Raw genomic sequence first — 10,280 nt, 5'->3', positions numbered from 1 at the left:
ATTTACATTTATGAACAAAGGTTCATGAACCATGGTATTTCTCTTGTTCTTTTCAAACAGCTCCCTAGTGACACGATGGTGACACATTACAATCTGAATGGATACTCTTTGAGTTTGGAGAATAGTTACCAAGCTAATGTTAACAGCACATCTCAGCAACACAGGTAATATTTTGGGGTGGTTTAAGTTGCAAATTTTTTAAAATCAAATATAAAACTGAAAACCAATCACAGAAATGCTACAAAAAAAGTACCAACAAAAGTAATAACAAACACTTTCAGAGCGTTTAGTGTACATCACTGTTCTAGGTACTGTACATCAAATTTCTTTCTCGTAATATATTTTGGCTGAAGTTATGTTATTACCCAATTTTACAAAGGCACCCTGGTAGAAAGTGGCAGTGTCAGGACTTGAACTTAAATAGGTTGAAGCCAAAGATTGTGCTCTGAATTAAAACATTAAATTGCTTCTTTTCTGTCATGTTTCTAGGATTCTATTCTGAATATCAAAATAGTTAAAATGCCCAACTTTAGTTATGTACAGTAAATGCAAATTTCTGTTCTTTTAAAACCATGTGAAAAAAGAAACATATGCATATTAATTATCAGGCCAGCATTTCTTATGTAGCATTTGAAAACCAAAGTAATTTAAAACAATAGCTTTTCTAGCCATACATTTTTCATGTTAACTTGTTTTTAACAGTATGTTCTTAAAGGATATCCTTAGGGATATTCCTTTAGATAATATTTGCCAAAAATTATGATTTATTCCAATACAAGTAAACATAATTCACCCCATAAGTGCCTTTATCACTAATGTGTATATTGTGTGTGATCTATAATTTTAGTGTATTCTTTGAAGCAGTAATCTATTTAGTGTATTCTTTTTTTTTTTTTATTATACTTTAGGGTTTTAGGGTACATGTGCAGAATGTGCAGGTTTGTTACATATGTATCCATGTGCCATGTTGATTTCCTAGTGTATTCTATATGTACAACTCAAATTCTGAGTGCACTAGATGTTCAAATTGGCGCGAGTAGTGAAGGATAATTGTCAGCATGAATGTTTCATAGGCAAAAATGTAATTTATTTTGTAAAGTTGCTTGATTACATGAGTTTCTGAAAAGGGAGATAGTTGCTTACTTCTAAAGATTTTAGGCCATGGGGCCCTAAAGTTTACAATACTTATTTATACTATTAAATCATGATTGTGTCAAAAGTTTAAGTATACATTTTGATGTGTCTTTGAATGTGTATCTGTTTTAGAATCACTTAATATGGCAGAAGACTAGCATATTGCTAAATCCAAAAATGTTATCCTATAACAAGAAAAATATAGCGTCCTTCTCAGCGATCTCTATCCATAATAGTACACTTCTTTCACTCACTCTTATCATTGGTCTTACATTTATTCCTCTCTAATTTCACCTAACCACACATTTAGCTAGAACAGCTTGGTAAACAGCAAGATCATATCCTCTAGGAATTTTGGTCAAAAGAGAACAGAAGAGGGATAGGAAGAGTAATCTCTAGAATTTATTTCTAGCCGTAAATCTTCTTCTCCCCTTTTCTGAATCAGCTTGATACTGCTTCAATTACAATTTTCTCTTTCTTCTTTGTCTTTATAAAAAGCTGTTCTCTGTTGTAAGGACCTTTGCTTACCAAACCATGAGACTGTAAACAAAGCTCTTAACAGACTGCACCTATTTCCGTAAAATAATGGCCAAGAGGAATTGAAAACCAAAAGCTACTGGGTGTTAATTCATGAAAGAGAAGATACTGAGCTTCATAAAATGCCAACCCCACATATAATTTATGTTAAACATAAATACTTGGATTTTAAGGCTAATAATTTTGGTGAGACAGACATGTCATATCATGAGCCGGGAAGCCCCAGAAAGATAAATAATTAGTTACAGTGTCTTTGTTTTAAGAACTGGAATTTGTGAAGAAGAATTTTCCTGCTGTATCATCAAACTTACTATGTGTTGATATTGGCACTCTTGTTAACAAAAAGTTCTGTAGTATCTTGTTAGAAGTTATAAAGAACTTGAAAGTTGTAAAGTGTAAAATACTAGTTTTCAATTTTGACCTGTATTTGAAATATTTATTGAAAAATTTTTGAATTATTGAAAAAATTATTGAAAAAAATTCCTAGTGACATTTTTTGAAAAACCCCGACACATTTCTCTGCATTCATTGAATGAGAAAATTAACAAAGCACTAAAAGATAATTCAAGCAGCAATATGTAAAGTAAGTTCATAAGTAGGCCAACTCTGAGTACATGCTCAGTATTGAGTACTCAGTATTGAGTACATACACACAAGATAAAGGACAATGTTTTGTTTTCACCTAAAGGCATTTTCATGCAGTGACTTTGAGTTAATCATTATGTACACTGAAAATCCTTTTCACTATATACATACAGCTAATTTTTGGAGAATTCCCATGGACATACAAAGTATTTTAAGCTACCACAAAGAGAATAGGTTCAGTTATATGAACTTTTGAAGAAGTTTCAGGCTTTGAGACAGAGGAAATTTATCCAAAACACTCTGCTTAACACGTGATTAGCTGTGAAGTTATTTTTATTTCAATTTGAAAGCAGTTTATGACAATGCTTTTCTTTAAAATCTAATGACTTCCTTGGAGATCCCTTATGGTTTTTGGCCAACAGAATAGTTTATTAGAGATAAACTCACATCTTCACACAAGGTTGATTCAAACAATAGGATCATTCTGAAATGAAGCCAATGATAAGTGTTAAAGGAGACCTAAGATTTAGAAGAGAAAAACATAATGTCTTAATAAAAAATGTAAAATCAATGCAGGCACATTTTGCCAAATACAGAGTTTTGTCCAAACATCACTTTACTCAACAATGAAAACATAAAGTTGGAACTTTTGTGTGTGTGTGTGTGTGTGTGTGTGTGTGTGTGTGTGTGAAGTACAAAGGACTCTGCAAGCTTATGAATTCAGTTTAAAAAACTTTTAGCTATGATTTAGTAAAGAAAAGACTAAGTAGAAAAATGGCCAAGTTGCATAAAAGATTTTATGTTGAAGAACACAAGCTTCTTTGCTAGATAACAGCATAGTAAAATCAAAGGGAGCAATTTGGAGAAAGTTTAAAGTCATTAAAAAATGATGCTGCATACAGTGTGTAGGAAAGCTAGAAGAATTAATGATAAATTCATGACAAACAAGGAATAGATCGAACATTTGCATATAGAAAAAACAATTTGATGAAAATCATGGATAAATAGGTCAGTGATCTCTCAACTAAGATAACCTGTGACAACTTACATTCTAAGGTTACTACCAGAGAACTAGGGAGGCTAACTTCTCTCTCTGACCCTACTTCATAGAAAATTCTAAACAACAATATTTTCAGCTTCAAAATCTATGTTGGCATTTGACTCAAATTTATGACTCTATGATCAGGTCAGGTCAGAATATGCTGAGTTATAGTTATCAGTTTACAATATAAAGACTGTAAGGAAATGAGTTTCATGCCTAAACATTTGAAAGCTCAGTACTAGAATGTTAGACTCAGAAACAACTAAGTCCTGAAAAAAATTAAAAAAAGACTAAACACTACCTTAGAACAGCAGGAGATACATTTATAAACTCTCAGCACCATGTGTTTGTTCCTATTGCTGCTGCAACAAATTAAATTACTACAAACTTAAGGGTCTAAACCAACATAAATGCATTATCTTACCATTCTGAAGATCAGGAGTACAAAACTGTTATTATTCAACTAAAGTTCAGGTGTTAAAAAGTCTGGTTTCTTCTAGAGGTTCTGATGAGAGAACCTATTTTCTTGCCACTTTTCTGCTTCTGGTGGCCATATGTATTTTTCTGTGGCTTCTTCTTCCACCTTCAAAGTGGTTGCAACTCCAGCCCCTACTTCAGTCATCATATCACTTTGCCCTTTGCCTCTGATTCCTCCAGCACCCCTCTTATAAGAAGCCTTGTGATTATAGCAGGTCCACCTGAATAATGCATAATATTTGCCTTTCAAGATCCTTAACATAATCACATTTGCCAAGTCCCTTTCATACTATAAAGATAACATTCTCTGGTTCAAGGGGTTGTGATGTAGAAATATTTGGGAGCCATTATTTAGCCAACGTTACTTATAGACCTATACAACCTATATACCACAATCTGTAGAACAGGGGTGTGTGTGTGGGTGTGTATGCAAATTCATAAGTGCATATTTCAATAACAATTAATATTATTCAAAATTTATATCCCATTTCTGGACCACCGCATTGAACCTAATCCTTTGAGGATAATTGACGTATATTTTTAAATTTAAAGATTAGAATATGATATTAACCATGAAACTCAGATAGATATGTGTGCATTTTAGGAGGGCATTGCAGTGCTCTAGTATACTGTTACAAAATATGTTTTTATATGGTATGACCTTGGAAAAAAGGAGAAATCAAGCTTTACTTAGGCCTTTTTCAGTGAATTCCAAGTTTATGGGGTCATAAATCGCTAGGATAAAGTCAGACATTGTAAGTGAAAATAGGCAGATTTTTCTCTAATCATTGCTAATGAATTCCTAAAACCTCTTAGAAAACAAACTGAAGAGAAATCCATAGGGAAAATACTTCAGATAATTCATCTGAGATATCAATAGAATAGTTGATGAGGTCAAATTTTGGTTCACTATCAGGACACAGAAAGGACGCTACCAATTCTGTAACTGCTATTGTGATCTTTTCAAGGTAATTTAATGTAGTTGAATCATGCTTGAATTAATTATTGCCAAGTTCTTTAGAAAAAAATGCTGTTCTCATGATTTAATGGTGTAAGGTTAGAGGGTCCCTGAAAGAAGGAAGATGCTTGCAAATAAAATTAACACCATCATTTTCTGTGTGTGAATATTTTGATATTCATTATCTATTGACACTATAAAACCAAATAATAAGAACAACAACAACAAAAGGAATTCTTGGAAGACCAAAGTGACATATAATCATAAATCATTTACTTATCTAGGGTGGTTAGCTAGGGACTAATCTTGCCCGAGATTGCTCACACATCTGGCTGTCAGTGGATCTGTCAGTTGACATTAGCTGGGACAACTGGGACAATTTGATCCATGCATTTCTTACCCTTCAGCAGGTTAGCCTGAGCATGACTTCAGGGTGGCAGAGGGACAAGAAAGCAAGCAGGAACATACAAGCGCTATCCTGAACTTTTTCGGGTGTTGAGATGAACAACGGTCAATATCTAATGCAAGTCTCAAGTCTAAGTCTGGAAGCACAGTGAGAATGAATGACAAAACGATGAGCCATTAATTCACTCAGTATAGGACATCCGAAAGCCAAAAAATGTGCTTGTATAAATTTCAACATTTGCTTTAATGAATTCATAAAAATATAATTAAAAAATACTCAAGAAAATGTTTTAAGGTCACAAGCAAAAAGCATCTTTTTATGAAATGATGATAAAATATAGAATTCTATGCGGATTGCTTTTACACACATGTGGTAAAATAATTTTGTTTCCATTTCAATTTAACAAAATATGACCCCCATATTGAATCTAATGACAAATTTTTACATTTAAAAATGCCTGAAAATGTTCATTAATATCATAATATATCATGTGGATATTGAGGATATTAACAAACCTGAAAATGAAATAAGACTTGGCCCGTCTGTTTCAAAACAAAGTAAATTTAACGTAATATTACTTACTTAATAAAAATTGAATGAATATTGTTGATTATACCTATTTTGCAAGTGCTTAAGTTTGTCGTAGTTGGTTTATTTAAATAAACTAATTTTCAAGGCTTTTAGAATTCATGTAATGGGCCGGGCGCGGTGGCTCACGCTTGTAATCCCAGCACTTTGGGAGGCCGAGGCGGGCGGATCATGAGGTCAGGAGATCGAGACCATGGTGAAACCCCGTCTCTACTAAAAAATAGAAAAAATTAGCCGGGCGTGGTGGCGGGCGCCTGTAGTCCCAGCTACTCGGAGAGGCTGAGGCAGGAGAATGGCGTGAACCCGGGAGGGGGAGCTTGCAGTGAGCCGAGATTGCGCCACTGCACTCCAGCCTGGGCGACAGAGCGAGACTCCGTCTCAAAAAAAAAAAAAAAAAAAAAAAAGAATTCATGTAATGGAAATTTCAGTTTAGCTTTCTCAGGTACTGCATTTCCTGCACATCTGTTATTTCTTTCTGAAAAAATACAGTAATTTTTAGTATTTCTCAAAACAAGCATAATGTGGATCATGCACAACACTTAGCTCATTACAGGCAGTATTTCATTGTATAGAAATATGTGATGATTTCAGCATTCCATCCTTGTTCTTTCATTCACAAAAATGTATTGAGTTTGTGCCTCTTCTACATTCTGGGAATATAGCGAAGAACAAAACAAAGTAAAAACTGGTATTATTTCCAAAAATATGCTTTTGAATTTGGTTTGGTTAACTAAAATTATTGTATTTTTGTCTTAAATTTTAATCATTTTTATATACCTTTACACACTATTTTAAAAACTGTGAAAAATAAATATTTTAACTTTATAAGTATACAAGTGTGTTTTAGCTCTCACTCAAAAGTTATACAAGTGGGAATCCCTCCTTTAGTGTATTAATCCATTCTTGCACTGCTATAAATACCTAAGACTGGATAATTTATCAACAAAGAGGTTTAATTGGTTCATGGCTCCACAAGCTGTACAGGAAGTGTGGCAGCATCTGTTTCTGGGGAGGCTTCAGGGATATTTTACTCATGGCAGAAGGTAAAGCAGGAATAGGCGTCTACATGACAGGGTCAGGACTAAGAGCGAGACAGAGAGGTGCCCCACACTTTTAAACAACCAGATCTCATGAGAACTCTATTATGAGAACAGCACCAAGGGGATGGTGCTAAACCATTCAAGAAGGATCCACCCTCAAGTACCAGACACATCCCATCAGGCCTCACCTCCAACATAAGTAATTACAATTGAACATGAGATTTGGGTGGGGACACAGATCCAAACCATATCAGTTAGGTAGGAAAAAGTAAAACTATTTTTACTAAAGCCTCAGTTTAAAATTAATGAATTCAAATTGCTACATGTCTTCCTCAGGTAATACTTTTTTTTTTTTTACCTCTTTGAAATTAGAAGCTGGAATAGACTCATCTTACAGTGTCATTGCAGCCCAGGATTGCTTCACTCCACCTCTAACTACTCTATTTCTTCATGGAATTATTTGTATAGAATAACACAGATGTAGAACTGGATAAACATTCCTCTTCACCATACTAACTGATTGCCCATCTTTGTCAAAGAGGTGAACACAAATATGTAATGTTACTAAAAAGCCACTTGTGTCTGAGAGGCTCTGTGCATCTTTAAGTAGAGTTCACAGGAGTCACAACCTCTACATAAATGACATTAAAGTCATTTGTGGTCCCTTTCACTTTCTGTGATGATTTTGCTAAGATTTATAACCCCACTATTTGGAAGCCAACCTTCTTGACTATTCAATGCATAGTAAGACAAATTGCTATTTTCCTTTACCAATGAAAGAGCTGCCTTTTCATTTTCTACATCCAGGCTGTGACAGTAGCTTTCAAATCTGTTTTCGTTTTGTTCTGTTCTTACTTTTTTATTTTTTTTCCTAAAAACTATTCTTGGCACAGATACTAGTTTCACAGAAGTCCCATAAGATGCTGCATTTTACTGAGTAAGGTTAAACAATACATCACACTCAGGAAACTTTTATTGTAACAGAAACATCCTATTTTTTAATGTCTTTGTAACTAGACCTATTCAGTTCCTCAAAAACAAATAAGGAATGTAGAGGAAAGGCAAAACTCCGAGGCTTGAAAAACTAAACTCTGAGTTGTCCATTATATAATTATTTATTAAACATTCTTAAGAACCTCTGAGAAAGACTTTATTTAACCATCCAAGCTACAATAAACTCAACTACCTGCAAAATAGGAATAATAAGAAAAGCCGTATCTACAGAGATGCTGAGAGTTTGAATAAGAATCATCTCCATAATCTTTGTAAAAACTGCTTGAGTTCTTTTGGGGGGAAAAGTGTATTTAAATTTTGATGCTAATATGAACTTCTGAGTTTGAGGAGTTTGTAACTGTATTTTGTAGTCCTTGAATTATTCTTTAACTTCCGTCCAAGCACTGGAACCATTTTTTTTAAAGTCATTTCTGTTTTGTACCAGACCAGAGACCTTTCCAAGGATGGGGTTTAAATGCAGGAGATATTAATTATATGTCTTTGAATATTTTTAAAGAGAAAGAATGCTAGTATAATCAGTCAAGGGCCAGGTCACAGACCACTTCATATACATTGACTGCCACCATAAAGAGGGAAGCTCTTCATAAAAATATCATGTGAAAGCATGGCTGGCCCTAAACTGTTTTAACTCCGGTCCTCACATAATCTATTTGATCATTAGTACAATAGGATAATAATAAATCAACTGACCAATATATTCAGGCACAAATTATACAGATGTTCATGCCAGTCTTTGTAGCAGTTTATTGTTAGATAAATCATATATATGGGAAAAATAAAATAGAAGGCTGACAAGAGGGCAAGTGTGTTAATAAAAATGAGAGTTAATTGCAGCTGTGAAAAACAAGGGAGTGAGGGCCATCAGAAAGTAAAACTAAAATCTCACAAGTAATGAAAGAATGCATGTCCCTAAGGTATTCATTGTGACATGTAGGACTAGTCAATCAAATCAGTTTTGGCTTGCTAAAAATATAAATACTTAAAATAAAATTTCAATTTAATTCAAGATTTTCTTCTAAGTCCAAAATTTTTTTCTTCCATATTAGGCATTTAAACAGCTTATCTTACTCTAATTTAAATATGCTGCTTTAAAGGGTTTTTTATTAAGGAATCTGGCACACTTAGAGCTGAAAATAATATTTCTGCCAGGGTGTGCAAAGGAATACTGTCCTGAACAGTGCATTACAATGTTTCATGCTAAGTGAAAGTCACAAAATGCCCAGCGTAGCATCTTCTAGAAATATAGCATTTGTTAGACATAGATTGATAGCAAAAAAAGAAATGAATACGTATTCTCCCAGGGAATTAGAGCATCTGCAATACAGCCTGAGAGAAAGATAAACAGTTGCAGAGCCTGACAAATTTTTTCTGACAAGCATACGATGAAATATAAGAAAGTTTGTCTAGGTCAAAAAGCTAATACTTCCTTCAACAAAACCAAACATCACAGAAGAATGGATAGACCACACGGTCAGATATATATGACCAATTTTCTAATTCTCAAAATCAATTAAAAAATCTCTTTGTCCTGGAGGTAAGTACTCATGCACACTTGATGTTAGATCCTAAGAACTTCTGTGAGAATTTCTAAATATTATCCTAATCAGTTTTGAACTGCACAGCCTTTCTGTAGTTGAATCTGAGAATCTATGAATCTGTAAAACTATAAATTGATGCTGATCTGACCCTTTGGAGTTTAATATCTAAGCTGAAATGTGTAATTTCTGACCCATGCATGTTGATAATGCTAATTCAATTTCCTCACTTGACAAACTTCATGATCTCAGGAAATATTTTGATTTATGAGACACTGAAATGCCACATTTAAACAAGTAGGCATTGCTTGTTGTGAGATTCTGCTAAGCTTTTTACATACTAATCATTCTACAATGTTATCTACAAAATTCACAAATTTCGGATAATTATTATATATGTAGCAACACCCCTTACTTGAATAATAGTGTATTTATGAAATTTGAGTGGCTTACACACTTTTCTCTCAGAAATTTTTCATTGATATTGGACATTATGTAAGTTTTTGTCATTATTTTGAATGGCAAAAATCACAACTACTTTTGCACCAGCCTAATAAAGTACTATAATTCTAGGTGAAGTGACTTTAGATATGTTTGTGATCTGAGGTTGTAATAATCATATCAGTGGCTTTGGCTGTATATCGCGGCCATGTTTTTAAATTCTGTTTATTTAAGACCATAGACTTCACTGTGTTGTTGTCTTCTTTTATTACTTACTAGGGGCATTTAAATAGATTGATATTCCTTACATTGCCCAAATTCATTTTTTTTAGAGAAAACAACTTTTTGGTAAGTGGACAGTTTCTTCTAAGAATTACTCTTCTTCAGTTATAATTATTGCTATTTCTTTTCTTCTATAATAGATATATAAAGACATGAAATTAATAATATAAACCAAAGCAAGTACATAAAAGCGCAATATTTGTGAACCATCAGGTACTACCTGTTTTTTGAGGCAAGCAAA

Source organism: Symphalangus syndactylus, chromosome 21, assembly GCF_028878055.3.
Source record: "Symphalangus syndactylus isolate Jambi chromosome 21, NHGRI_mSymSyn1-v2.1_pri, whole genome shotgun sequence".
Lineage (NCBI taxonomy): Eukaryota > Metazoa > Chordata > Mammalia > Primates > Hylobatidae > Symphalangus > Symphalangus syndactylus.
This window is presented reverse-complemented; position numbering follows the sequence as displayed.